Source organism: Procambarus clarkii, unplaced genomic scaffold, assembly GCF_040958095.1.
Source record: "Procambarus clarkii isolate CNS0578487 unplaced genomic scaffold, FALCON_Pclarkii_2.0 HiC_scaffold_113, whole genome shotgun sequence".
NCBI lineage: Eukaryota > Metazoa > Arthropoda > Malacostraca > Decapoda > Cambaridae > Procambarus > Procambarus clarkii.
In genome coordinates this window covers 1,885,241-1,899,935 of record NW_027189146.1, presented here as the reverse complement: position 1 = coordinate 1,899,935, position 14,695 = coordinate 1,885,241, and the positions used below count along the sequence as shown (strand labels likewise).

Below are 14,695 nucleotides of genomic sequence, written 5' to 3'. Positions count from 1 at the left end.
CCTGGTGAAATGAAGTGTTGCAAGTTGCTGCCGTGTCTGTTGGTGAATATGAGATCAGGCCGGCCAGAACCTGTATGTGTGAAACAAGTGGGGAAATCAGGGCCAAGAAAGAATAGATGTTTTTGGGTGTATATTTGGTGAAGCTGTCTGCCATGCTGATTTGTGGTATTGTGGTGGAATGTAGGGTGTTGTGCATTGAGGTCTGCAAGCAGAAAAACAGGCAAGTGAGAGTTGTTGAAGAGAGTTATGAAATCTTGCATGGGAATGTCGGTGTTAGGACGGGTGTAGGTTGTGCAGATGATGAGAGACCCCATTTGTGTATGAACTTTAATGGCTAGGAAATGTTTGTGAAGCCAATGAGTGTGTAAGAGTTCGTGTTTGTATGAAGAACGGATGAGTATTGCAACTCCTTCATGTGCTTCATCTGGTGACTGGTAAGAGGTGTAGCCATAATGTTTGATTTTATATGAGTTCGTGATGTATGTGCTATTTAATAATAGCACATCAGGTCTCTCGATCTCAATAAAATCTGACACCATGTGTCTAATGTTGAAATATGCCCGCACATTAAACTGTATGATCTTTATGAATTTTTAGGTTTTGATGGGGTGCTGGTGGGGTTTTGTGCATGTACAAGAGCATGAGGGTTGCGTGATTCAATGAGTTGGGCAGTTATTGAGGAGGGTGCATCTTGGAGGATGGTGGTAGGAATTGTAGGATATTTACAGCGGGAGGTGGGAGTAAGACAACGGGTTGCTGAACGGGCTCGGGACGAGACAAGATGAGTTACAGAAGAAATGACTGAAGTTGTTGGGGGATGGAGGGAGACAGAAGGCTTGTTGACAGGGACGAAATCGGCACGATTTCCCCAGACTATATCCCGTCAAGCGGACGTACTTGTAGCATGGCAACTCCTAACTCCTGCCTGTCCTTACTTTATGCTTGTACTCGAGCAGAAACACGGCTTTCTCACAACGCTTTCAAAACTGCAGTTGCCTACTCGTCTGTTTCACGTCTCTGTGAAATGACTTTTGCACAAATCCAAAAAATAGAGCAAAATCAGCGATAATAGTGTTTGAGGTGAGCTGCCTGTTGGCTGCAGCCAGAGGAAGGAGGGGAGGGGCAACGGGGTGACGTAGGCGAGTCGAGCAGCCAATGGCGCTCGAGCAAGCGCCTCGAGACGGCGTATATAAGCAAAAATTTTTCGGCGCCGGCCGTCTCTCTAGATGGTCAGACCCCACTCCTAACTTGGTATTTTATGCCGGGTAGAGACGGGAGGCCATCTTCAGTGACGTGTAGTCTTTGAGAGAGATCCATCGGCCTCCAGGAAGCTCATTATGCGTCACAAACGCTTCAAGATCAGGGGTACGCCCCTCAACGAACATCCATTCTCCAAGACATCTCTCCTGAAGCTCTTTAAAGACGTTGCAGGAGTAACACCCAACGACATCAAGCAGGAAGGCACGGACATCCTTTTCTTCTTTTATAGTGAGGAGGAAGTCGACAAACTTCTGTCTTACAGCGCTAACTTCTCCAACCAACACCTTCGTCTCAACTTCCCACGCCAGTACCTGGCTGAACACTCTGTCGTTATTCACGATCTCAGTCAATGGATCGTGGAACAAGATGACGCTGATGATAGTGCGTTCATGCACGACTTCAAGGCATCAAACCCGGACCTACGGCTTTACCAAGCTCAATTCTTCAATTCAAGTCGCTCCCTGAAGCTGACCTTCGAGACGGTAGCTGCGGCTACTATGGCTACCAGAAATGGAGTTTACAGCTTTGGAATTCACATTCCGCCTTTCCGTGTGAAGATGGAACGTTTTCACATCGTCAACCAGTGCCTCCGATGCTACGAGTACACCCACTCCACCAGCAAATGTACCCAGCGGATTCAGAAGTGTAGCCTCTGCTCAGCTGACCACCATTACTCCATCTGCAAGTCTGAAACACTATGCTGCTTGCTGTGCAAAGGCGATCATCCAGCAATCTCCATACATTGTCCTCACAGACAAAACGCTATTAAAAACATGGAGAAATCCACCTCTTCAACCGGAGCCAGTACCTCTGAAGCAACAAGCCAATCAGCGACCACCTCTACTTCAGGTTTCAACGCCCAAGCCGCCATCTTCCCGGAGCTCCCGGGAGGACGTCCCACTGCTACTACCAGCCAATGGGGAGCCAGCTCCCAAACGCCAACCAGCGATTCGTCGAGCCAGCCATCGCCACCGGCCCAACCAAAGACAAAGCTAATTGGGCAGAGCACAGTAAAAGCTCTGATATCAACAGCCAGAATTACTGCTGGCAATAACCCCCGAGAATTCGTGAGGCTTCTGAAAATTCTGTACAAGGCGAACGGTCTCCCTACCTTCATTGTTCCTGAGGAAGTTTTCAACGCTCCGCGTTCATCTCCAACAACTGACCCTGTAGAGGAGGATGCTGACTCTACATCCGACGACGACGATTCCGCCACTGCAATGCAGCCCTCAGATCCTGTTCGGGTACCTACAGCTCACAAGACTCTGCCTCATGTGACCCCCACTTCTGCATCAGTTCCCGTTACCAACCATGACATCACTGTGAACGCAGCCACGCTTTCTGACATACTGTCAGCTCCTGCTCCACACGCTTCTCCAGCTGCTGCTGTCCCTTCACCCGTCTCAGTGGCGAATTTCGCTGCTATCGACCCTTGGTGTGACCCTATAGAGGGTACCGACTATGCAGCACCTTCTGCTGCAGTACCTACCGCTGTTACACACCCTCCGAGAACTCTACCTTCAAGACATCAACCCTCAAGAACCCAACCTTCAAGAAATCTACCCCAGCGTGTCAACACCCCTGCTCCTCACTCATCTGATGAATCGGATGAGGACGTATCTGTCGGTACACCATCACCCCCAAGGAAAGATCACCTTCAAGCATCAACACGAACCGTGACCACCAAGACCGACAAGCCCAAAAAAAAGAACAAAGATCAAAGTTTGGTGAAATCAACAAGAAAGAAGACTCCTAACGAACTGACTTAACATCATCTGACATCAAACCTCCACTGCCAGCTGCTTGCGTTCCCGGCCTCTGTGTGTATTGCAAATGACACCCCACTCAATTCTACTTTCATCTGATCAAGCTCAAATCCACGGTGGTTGGGCCACCGATCTTTCATCTCCCCTCTTCACCTCATCCCCGGATCCTTGCTCAAGATTTCTGCAGCCTCGCCCCGTTCTTCCATCCCCTACTTGCCAGCTCTATGGACTTTTTAATTAATTAATTAATCCGGCCATCACAAACCACAGTTGTTCACCATGGCTCGCACCAAGCAGACTGCTCGCAAGTCCACGGGAGGCAAGGCTCCTCGTAAGCAGCTGGCCACCAAGGCAGCACGCAAGTCTGCTCCTGCCACAGGGGGCGTGAAGAAGCCTCACCGTTACAGGCCCGGAACGGTCGCCCTGCGTGAGATCCGTCGTTACCAGAAGAGCACAGAGTTGCTCATCAGGAAACTTCCCTTCCAGCGTCTGGTGCGCGAGATTGCCCAGGACTTCAAGACCGATCTTCGCTTCCAGTCGTCTGCCGTCATGGCTTTACAGGAGGCATCCGAGGCTTACCTGGTCGGTCTCTTCGAGGACACTAACCTCTGTGCCATCCACGCCAAGCGTGTCACCATCATGCCAAAGGACATTCAGCTTGCTCGCCGTATCCGTGGAGAGCGTGCATAAGCTAAAACGACCACCCTAGTATACACCAAACTCGGCCCTTCTCAGGGCCAAAATATCCTTCTAAGGAGATTTCAGACATTCCTAGCATCAGTCATATGAATTAACCTTCATCTATACATATAATAAATAAATAAATACAATAATTTAGGTGTCATACATACACTGTACACGTGATATCAATAAATCAAGTCATTTGTAGTACAACCTGTCCTCTTACAAACAAAACGCCGTCGCTTTTCATTCTTATGCACTGCCAAGGATCCTCCCCCCCCCCCCCCCCCAAAAAAAAAAAAAAAAAAATTGTCATACTGTACTAGAAATAAAAGCAGCTTGTATAAGTGACATACTGTCCTGTCCTGTTTTATTCTGTTTTTGGTCCTCTGGCTTAATCTGTTAAGTTAGGAGATGACATTTTAAATTAACCGTTTTCTTGACATTTTCAAACCTTAAGAGGGTGGCCTGCATAGTAATCCTAATGTGGAACATAACAATGAATCTCTAATCTCTAGAAAAAAGATACCGAGTGTTTATATGTGTGTTGAGAGAGAGAGAGAGAGAGAGAGAGAGAGAGAGAGAGAGAGAGAGAGAGAGAGAGAGAGAGAGAGAGAGACATGCAGAGACAGAGACAGAGACAGAGACAGACAGACAGACAGACAGACAGACAGACAGACAGACAGACAGAGACTGAGAGAGAGAAACACACACAGACAGTTTCATAAATATTCTCATTTTATAGCTATTTGCTTTCAGTGACAGAGGTTTTTGTTATAATAGTATTGGTGTCTAACACTCACAATCTCTTTAGAAATTAAAGTGTGGCTCCAATGGAGCCGAGTTTGTTGGTTTGAGGCCAAGCCACCACCACAGGGCAGTAAGTAAGCCGTTTACTTGGAGGAGGTGTACTTGGTGACGGCCTTAGTGCCCTCAGAGACGGCGTGCTTGGCCAGTTCTCCGGGCAACAGGAGCCTTACAGCCGTCTGGATCTCCCGACTGGTAATGGTGGAACGCTTGTTGTAGTGGGCCAGGCGAGAAGCCTCGGCGGCGATGCGCTCGAAGATGTCGTTCACGAACGAGTTCATGATCGACATGGCTTTGGAAGAGATACCAGTGTCGGGGTGGACCTGCTTCAGCACTTTGTAGATGTAGATGCTGTAGCTCTCCTTCCTCCTGCGCTTCTTTTTCTTATCGCCCTTGGCAATGGCCTTCTGGGCCTTTCCGGCCTTCTTGGCAGCCTTTCCAGATGCCTTGGGTGGCATGATGATGCTCGTGCTGGCTGGCGTTGCGATACAATAATGAACTTTTGCGAACTGAATGAACTGAATAATACAGGAGAAGATGCCCATTGGGGCGAGCCTTGAAGTGGGGACAGCTGAAGAGTAGTCGGTGAGAGGAAATGCTGAAGTTGAAGAAAAAGGGCCAGGGCTAAACCCAGCTGCGTGACAATACGTCGATGCTGCAAACAACCCAACAACTGGCTAGGCTTGGAGGCGGGTCTGGAAGGCGGCGGTGGCAGTGCTTCAGCATTCAAGGTGGAAAACAATCTTTCTTCATGTGGTGTCTTCTTCTTCTTCAATTTGGTGTTTCTTCTTTCTTCTTGCTTCGAGTAATCATTTGATGTTTGTAATCGGCGTAGTCTGGTGGGAAAAGGTCCTTTGACAATGTGGTTTCGTCGCATTCAACGAAGATTACTTCGTTCTTTAGTGTGTACTTTAAGTTTGGATCATTCAGCAGGCATTCCGCATACCTTGTGTTGAGTATTTTGCTGGAGAGGCGTCTGTATTCGGGAGTTCCAAGTGTAAGTTGTTCACGTTGATCATATAGTGCGGAGACTCTTGGAGACTCCTGTGTTGCTGGAGATGGTGATTGTGCTTCAACGTCAATCGAGGCAGTAGAGTCATCATCGGAAAACAAGTGTTGGTTTTCAGAAGCATCAGGTGTAGGTACCTGTGAAGCTGGTGTAGTCTCAGGTGCGGCTGGTGTATTTTCTGGTGAAGCTGGTGAAGTTGGTGCAGTCTCAGGTACCACTGGAGAAGTAGCTGGTTCGTCTGGAGTAGTAGCAGTGTGCAAGGATGTTGCAGAGTCTGTATCAGGTTGCACAGGGTGGGCGTCAGCAGACAGGATATCTGCCAATGCAGTTGAAGAGATGGTGATGCTGATGTTAGAAGCAGAAGTGGTATTTGTTGCTGAAGTCGTAGCATTGGTGTTGGCTGAGGCTGTTGTTGTGAAGAGCTCGTCACGAACAGTAAATGTTGGTAAACCGTTGTCAGCGTACATAATGTTCAGAATTCGTACAAATTCCTTGGTGTTCGTGCCTGCAATCATTTCAGCAGTGCGGATGAGTCCCATTATGACGTTGTGGTTCCTGTTAGGGAGCAGCATCTGGTGTGGTGAGGGCTGGCTTGTTGATTCAGCAGAGTAAACTTGTGGCTGTCGCTGCTGAGTCGATGATTGGTTGGCGGGCTGGGACCCAGGGCCCCAATGGGATGCAGTCTGTGCAGAAGCTCCGCCCCCTCCCGGAAGCAGAGGAAAGTTGGCGGCTTGCACGTTGAATGTTGACGGTTCTCGTCGTGTGGTGTTGGCTTGCCTGGCTTCGGTCATCTTCTGTATTTCTTGACGTCTTTGTGGACACTCAGCAGAGACGGCAGTATGGTGACCTTGGCAGAGAAGGCATTTGAGGAAGTCGCTGGTGCATTGTTTGAAGTGGTGACTCTCGGCGCACTTGCTGCACCGTTGGTCCTGAGATGGGCAATTTTTAGTGAAGTGCTCATAACTATAGCACTTAAAACACTGTCGTAGCTGGTAGTAATGTTCTCTTGTTATTTGTCGGGGTGTACAAGCGAGGCCGAAGCACCGGAAGCCGTTGGTGGTAGCAGAGGTAGCTTCCTCAGGCGAGGTGAAGGTGACCTTCATAGTGGAGAGGTGGCTGTCCTGCACAGGGATGAATTTTACGGTGACTGCAGTCAAGGAAGGGTTATCTTCGGTTATGCTGGTGGCGACGTCAGTGGTAGCTTTTTCGGAGATGAGGGAGCTCACTCTCCTTACGAAAACAGTCCTGGCTGCGAGGTAGTGTCGTGGTGGGGTGAGGAACATGTGCGCCTCCTCGAGAGCAGTGAGGTGAATGGGGTTAAAGAGGCGTTGTACGGCCTCGGCACTGCTGAACAGCAGTTGAGGGAGTCCATCATCGTTGAGTACGACGTCCAGGGGTGCAACATTGGTTGTAGTGGTGATCAAATCCGATATCTCTGATCGAGTAGGGGTCTGGTTCCCTCTGAATCGTACCTTGATTCGGTAGATCATGGCTCTAATCGTTGCTGCCTAATGTTTACCCACCCGGCAGTGCTGGGTGCAGGAGAGCCTGATCTAGAGGGTTGCACTTTCCTTAAGAGGTCTCCCGTCTCTTACCGGTTTAATGCACCGGATCAGGGTGGGGTCTGACCTCTTAAAGCAAAGTACTCTTTTGCACTTTTGCGCGAGTCGAGCTTTCCTTTTATATCCCGCTCGCGACTCAGCTCAGAGCGGGTCGCGTGGCGGAGCGCGCTGATTGGTCAGTGGCGGACTCCCTTGATCCTGAGCGGGGTATATAACACGAAGCTCGATCTGCGGGCCGGCGACCCCGATAAGATTAAGACACAAACTTTCGACCGAAAACCTAGATCAGGCTCTCTGCACCCAGCACTGCCGGGTGGGTAAATATTAGGCAGCAACGTAGAGCCATGATTTACCGCATAAAGGTCCGGTTTCGTGACGAAACCACTTACACCGGACCCCAATTACTAAGGAAAATCGTTGACATCACGAATGCAGCCCCGTTGGACATCCGTGACGATGCTGACGGCGCTGTACTTCTTTATTCAAGCGAGCAAGCTCTGGAGCAACTGTTTGCACCAGAACACCAGGACGCCCTACGAAACGCCAACCTGATCATCACTCCTAACCGTCGCTACTTGGCTGAACGAACCATCTTCGTCAGCCACACAAGTGTCTACATCGCCACCCAAGACCCTGGTACCATACTTGATAGTATCAACACCAGAAACCCGGCTCTGACTGCTGCTACAGTCAAGGTCATCAAGAACAACGACAACCCTAGGCCTACTCTCAAGGTCACCTTCACAACAGCTGCTGCAGCGACCCAAGCTGTGGAAAATGGATTTAGATGTCTGGATATTTCCATCACACCTGACACTGTAAAGAAGGAACGGTACTACAACATTCGCCAGTGCTTTAAGTGCTACAAGTACGATCATGATACCAAGAACTGCCAACAAGCAGAGGTTAAATGCAGCATTTGTACCCAGGATCATCACTTCAAAACCTGCCGGTCAACCACCAAACTGTGCCTCAATTGTGGAGGAGCTCACATCGCCGTCTCCATGGACTGCCAAGTACGACTAGACGAAATAAATAAAACAGCAACTGCCAACCCAACAACCAATCAGCCGGCGAGCTTCAATATCCAAGCTACATCGTTTCCAGTGCTTCCCAACGCTTCTGCTCCTGCTACACAGACGTCCACACCAGGCCAGACCACCCCCCAATGGGGACCCAGGACACAGGCGACTGCAGCTCAGCCAACCAACTTGACTGTCAACCAATCAGCGGCCTCGACCAACACCACTCTCATCCCATGCCTGATCAGTGTAGCTGAGAGAGAGGCGGGAACAGACAACGCAAAATACGTGAGAGTACTGAACATGCTGCTCGCCCAGAACAACCTGCCTACAATGTTGATACCAGCAGACCTATTTCAACATCACAACGCTGCTTCAACCCAAACAGACGAAATTCCAACACCAACAGTAACCGCAGTCATACCGCAACCACCACCACCGGAGTCGAACCCAGCACAAGTCACCCAGGCAACAGCATCCACCCAGACTACCACCACAGCAGACAAGTCAACCTCATCACCTGCCCCCACCAGCCCGAGACGGAAGAAAATGAGAGCAAAAAGGAGACCAAGAAGTCAGCAAGTGGAATCAGAATCAGATTCAGAACCAGAGTCCCTAGAAGCCTTGGCTGAGACCTTCACATATGAGGCCCCAGACTTCGACCTAAACCCAAGCAAATCAAGCAAGAAAGTGCCCTGCTTTGGACTTTACCTCAATCACGGTGGCAATTTCAACGGCAATCGAAGCACAAGAATGGTCATTGCCTTAGAATGCAACAGGATCATGAACCAGCTCAGGAAAACCATTCCTTACCCTGTGTTTGTCCACCACGAGACCGTGGAACGCTATGTAGACCTCTGCGCTCTGGAGAGTGCATACATCGACCCTAAATTCGACGTCAAGAGGGGACAAGTGACCTTCCTGGAAGAAGATGAAGACCCGACAGGAATACCAATACCACCGCTAACATTCGGGAAGTACATGCGAATACCTCCTGGCCAAGACACCACCAAGCAACAGTGAACTTACCTCTCACCATCTCAATAAGGAAGACGCCTCCTCCAAGCCAGACAGACCACCTCAAGTGAACCAGGACGACATCACCCTGCCCCACCACTAGCCTCCTGCCGCCCAAGAAGAACTTAAGCTACAGGCTTTGACTGAAAAAACATCTCCAATCCAAGGTGGACGGGCCACCGAACTTTCAAGCCTCCTCTCTCCACATCCAAATCCTCTTCCAAGAATTTCATCGCCCCATCCTTCTTCCTCCCACATCCTTTCCAAGCTCTTTGGACATCAAAGCGAAGCCGGCGACCCCAATTACTAAGGAAAATCGTTGACATCACGAATGCAGCCCCGTTGGACATCCGTGACGATGCTGACGGCGCTGTACTTCTTTATTCAAGCGAGCAAGCTCTGGAGCAACTGTTTGCACCAGAACACCAGGACGCCCTACGAAACGCCAACCTGATCATCACTCCTAACCGTCGCTACTTGGCTGAACGAACCATCTTCGTCAGCCACACAAGTGTCTACATCGCCACCCAAGACCCTGGTACCATACTTGATAGTATCAACACCAGAAACCCGGCTCTGACTGCTGCTACAGTCAAGGTCATCAAGAACAACGACAACCCTAGGCCTACTCTCAAGGTCACCTTCACAACAGCTGCTGCAGCGACCCAAGCTGTGGAAAATGGATTTAGATGTCTGGATATTTCCATCACACCTGACACTGTAAAGAAGGAACGGTACTACAACATTCGCCAGTGCTTTAAGTGCTACAAGTACGATCATGATACCAAGAACTGCCAACAAGCAGAGGTTAAATGCAGCATTTGTACCCAGGATCATCACTTCAAAACCTGCCGGTCAACCACCAAACTGTGCCTCAATTGTGGAGGAGCTCACATCGCCGTCTCCATGGACTGCCAAGTACGACTAGACGAAATAAATAAAACAGCAACTGCCAACCCAACAACCAATCAGCCGGCGAGCTTCAATATCCAAGCTACATCGTTTCCAGTGCTTCCCAACGCTTCTGCTCCTGCTACACAGACGTCCACACCAGGCCAGACCACCCCCCAATGGGGACCCAGGACACAGGCGACTGCAGCTCAGCCAACCAACTTGACTGTCAACCAATCAGCGGCCTCGACCAACACCACTCTCATCCCATGCCTGATCAGTGTAGCTGAGAGAGAGGCGGGAACAGACAACGCAAAATACGTGAGAGTACTGAACAGGCTGCTCGCCCAGAACAACCTGCCTACAATGTTGATACCAGCAGACCTATTTCAACATCACAACGCTGCTTCAACCCAAACAGACGAAATTCCAACACCAACAGTAACCGCAGTCATACCGCAACCACCACCACCGGAGTCGAACCCAGCACAAGTCACCCAGGCAACAGCATCCACCCAGACTACCACCACAGCAGACAAGTCAACCTCATCACCTGCCCCCACCAGCCCGAGACGGAAGAAAATGAGAGCAAAAAGGAGACCAAGAAGTCAGCAAGTGGAATCAGAATCAGATTCAGAACCAGAGTCCCTAGAAGCCTTGGCTGAGACCTTCACATATGAGGCCCCAGACTTCGACCTAAACCCAAGCAAATCAAGCAAGAAAGTGCCCTGCTTTGGACTTTACCTCAATCACGGTGGCAATTTCAACGGCAATCGAAGCACAAGAATGGTCATTGCCTTAGAATGCAACAGGATCATGAACCAGCTCAGGAAAACCATTCCTTACCCTGTGTTTGTCCACCACGAGACCGTGGAACGCTATGTAGACCTCTGCGCTCTGGAGAGTGCATACATCGACCCTAAATTCGACGTCAAGAGGGGACAAGTGACCTTCCTGGAAGAAGATGAAGACCCGACAGGAATACCAATACCACCGCTAACATTCGGGAAGTACATGCGAATACCTCCTGGCCGAGACACCACCAAGCAACAGTGAACTTACCTCTCACCATCTCAATAAGGAAGACGCCTCCTCCAAGCCAGACAGACCACCTCAAGTGAACCAGGACGACATCACCCTGCCCCACCACTAGCCTCCTGCCGCCCAAGAAGAACTTAAGCTACAGGCTTTGACTGAAAAAACATCTCCAATCCAAGGTGGACGGGCCACCGAACTTTCAAGCCTCCTCTCTCCACATCCAAATCCTCTTCCAAGAATTTCATCGCCCCATCCTTCTTCCTCCCACATCCTTTCCAAGCTCTTTGGACATCAAAGCAAGCCGGCATAAAACACCACAAACCCACAACAGCAGCAGCAATGTCAGGACGCGGCAAGGGAGGCAAAGTGAAGGGCAAGTCAAAGTCTCGCTCCAGCAGGGCCGGACTTCAGTTCCCCGTGGGCAGAATTCACCGTCTGCTGCGTAAAGGCAACTACGCCGAACGCGTCGGTGCTGGCGCTCCTGTCTACCTGGCAGCCGTCATGGAATACCTCGCTGCCGAAGTTCTGGAGCTCGCCGGTAACGCCGCACGTGACAACAAGAAGACCCGTATCATCCCACGTCACTTGCAGTTGGCCATCCGCAACGACGAAGAACTCAACAAACTTCTGTCTGGCGTAACCATTGCACAGGGAGGTGTTCTTCCAAACATTCAGGCAGTTCTTTTGCCAAAGAAGACAGAGAAGAAGTAAGCACTTCTGCCACCCACCACGACAAATACCATAACCAGGCTCCATCCGGAGCCACACACACTTTAATAGAGAGATTCAAGTAGACAATCAACTTTCAAACATTAATAATAACATTTATATTGATTTCATTTGGAATGTGTACATAACAAACAAACAAAACAAAATTATAGGGGATATTCAGCATCACTTGGAATATTAACCAATCATATAAATCCAATATATATTTTATATTTTACTTTAAGCGAGGAATTCATATTCTATCAATTTTTAATCATACAAATGAACAAAAGCAATTCTTCACTAGACGTAATGAATGAATAAATGATCAAGGTTTTAATGTGTTTCATGAATAAATAAATATATATATATATATATATATATATATATATATATATATATATATATATATATATATATATATATAATATAATATAATATATTATAATACTTGTGAACCAGAATATGTTTGAGCAGCAGCGATCGTGCCATTGGCCGAAGTGCAACAATTCAAATAATTTAAAGGGCCTGCTCGGGTATATAAGAGAGGCTGCGAGACTGGGGCCGGTGGTGGGTGATGGGTGATGAGTGATGGTGTGGTGTGGTGTGGTGTTGTTAAGAGTTGATTTACGGCCAGCCAGCCAGCTGCAGCCAAGGCAGGGCAGGGCAGGGCAAGGCAAGGCAAGGCAAGGCAAGGCAAGGCAAGGCAATAACAGGACAGGACAGGCAAGGCAAGGCAAGGCAAGGCAAGGCAAGCAGGCGGGCGGGCGGGCGGGCGGGCGGGCGGGCAGCCAGCCAGCCAGCCAGCCAGCCAGCCAGCCAGCCAGCCAGCCAGCCAGGCAGGCAGGCAGGCAGGCAGGCAGGCAGGCAGCCAGCCAGTCAGTCAGTCAGTCAGTCAGTCAGCCAGCCAGCCAGCCAGCCAGCCAGCCAGCCAGCCAGCCAGCCAGCCAGCCAGCCAGGCAGGCAGGCAGGCAGGCAGCCAGCCAGCCAGCCAGCCACTCCCACTTTGTATTTATATGCATTCAATTTATATTCAAACATTATATATGTTAAGGGCCTAGTTTTAGTGTTTATTTTAAAAATGACAAACATCGAGTCGTTTTACCAGTCCTTTAGCGTTAACGGTGATGCATTTTAAAACTGAACAGAAATCACCTTTTCTGGATATATCAAATATCGAATCCGCTTAATGTGCCTACAATTCAATCATTCAAAAAATACATAATTTACATCATGCCTTTTCATAGAACAGACAATAAGATTTGAGACAATAAGAACTTTAGTTTTATAACTAAAGTTGCACAATTATACCAACTCTATGGTGGCTGGGTGGTAAGGTGTGTGGCTGGTGTTTTGGAAGTCGCGAGTTCAAACGACCCAATGGGAGTACTTTTTTTTTTTTTATGCCATACAATCTTCCTAGTACTATTATGTAGGTGTGTGTGTGTGTGTTTTTATTCATTCTTTGGTTTTATAGATGACATACATATTGACTCCTTTTACCGGTCCTTAATTAGGCTCTGGGGAAGCAATGGTGGTGGTGGTGGTGGTGCATTTAAAACTAAACCAAAAATCACCAGTTCTGGACGCGTCAAATATCATATCCGCTTAATGTGTCTACAACCTAATTACTTAAAACTACACTATTTAATTCATTCATATCATGTGCATATTGGTCATTATGCTCATACAACCGACATAACAATTTATTTTCATTATTAGAATCATACATTTCATCAAGTAATACAGATACAAAGAGATTTTCTTTCTGAGAAGACCGTTAGTATTGGCTGGCTGGCAGGCAGGCAGGCATTTGAGGGTTATTATTTCGCCTGTTGATTGGGGGGAGGGTTGATGTGTTAGGGGGTTTTCGGTTAGGTGTGGTGGTGGTGATTGGTGGTGATTGGTGGTGGTGGTGATTGGTGGTGATTGGTGGTGAGTAGTAGTGGTGGTGGTGGTGGTGGTGGTGGTGGTGGTGGTGGTGGTAGTAGGTGGGAGGGGGGGGGGGGGGGGAAGGGGAATGATGGTCTGTGGATTCCTTCTCCGTACCCCTTACATATAAGCAAAAACATGCCTTCCTGTGGGTATAGAAACATTAACACAAATTATATCAGTAACTGATATTGTAGCCTTTTAAACAGAAAAGATTTGTACATACAAATACTTTTAAATTATCATTTATTTGTGGAAATGGCATTTACGTCATTAAATTGATACCTCAGCATCAAGTGTCCTGCAGTGGTCCAGTGGTAAAGTGTATATAAGTGATGCGTATTCTTGGAGTTGCGAGTTCAAACCCGGATTAAGCTATATATATATATCTATATATATATATATATATATATATATATATATATATATATATATATATATATATATATATATATATATATATATATATACAACATGTTTTGTTTTGGTTGTTTGTTTTTGTATAAAGCCTCACACACTATATTAAGCGAGTTTGTTTTAAACATGACATACATATTAATTCATTTTACCAGGCCTTATTCCACACAACTCCGTGAATTTCCCGTGGAGCCAGCCAGCCAGCCAGCCAGCCATTCAAACAAAAACAAACGAAACAAAACAAAACAAAACAAAAAACATTAGTGCCAACAGCATTTGGTGTTCCCAGGCGGTCACCCATCCAAGTACTAACCAAACCCAACGTTGCTTAACTTCGCTGATCGGACGAGAAGCGGTGTTCTCAACGTGGTATGGCCGTTGGCATGAGACTGCCTACACATTGTGGCTAATAACCAACTCTTTTTAGTCATCACGGCAGGATACGGACCTTCTTGTGGTGTCTTAATGGTAATTGTATCCTAACATATTTTTGTCTCCTTGGCATGGATATTTAACATCGTTTATTCAGTCTTGGGTTTATGTTCTTTCGCCATTTACAGACATTTTACATCTACCTACTTCCTC

General features: G+C 48.1%; 1 non-coding gene across 1 annotated transcript; it reads right to left on the bottom strand.

The window, feature by feature from the left end:
• Positions 1–14,374: 14,374 nt before the first annotated feature.
• LOC123749336 (5S ribosomal RNA) lies at positions 14,375–14,493 on the bottom strand. Its single transcript, XR_006771882.1, has one exon. It is a non-coding gene; the product is annotated as a 5S ribosomal RNA (ribosomal RNA).
• Positions 14,494–14,695: the final 202 nt, after the last annotated feature.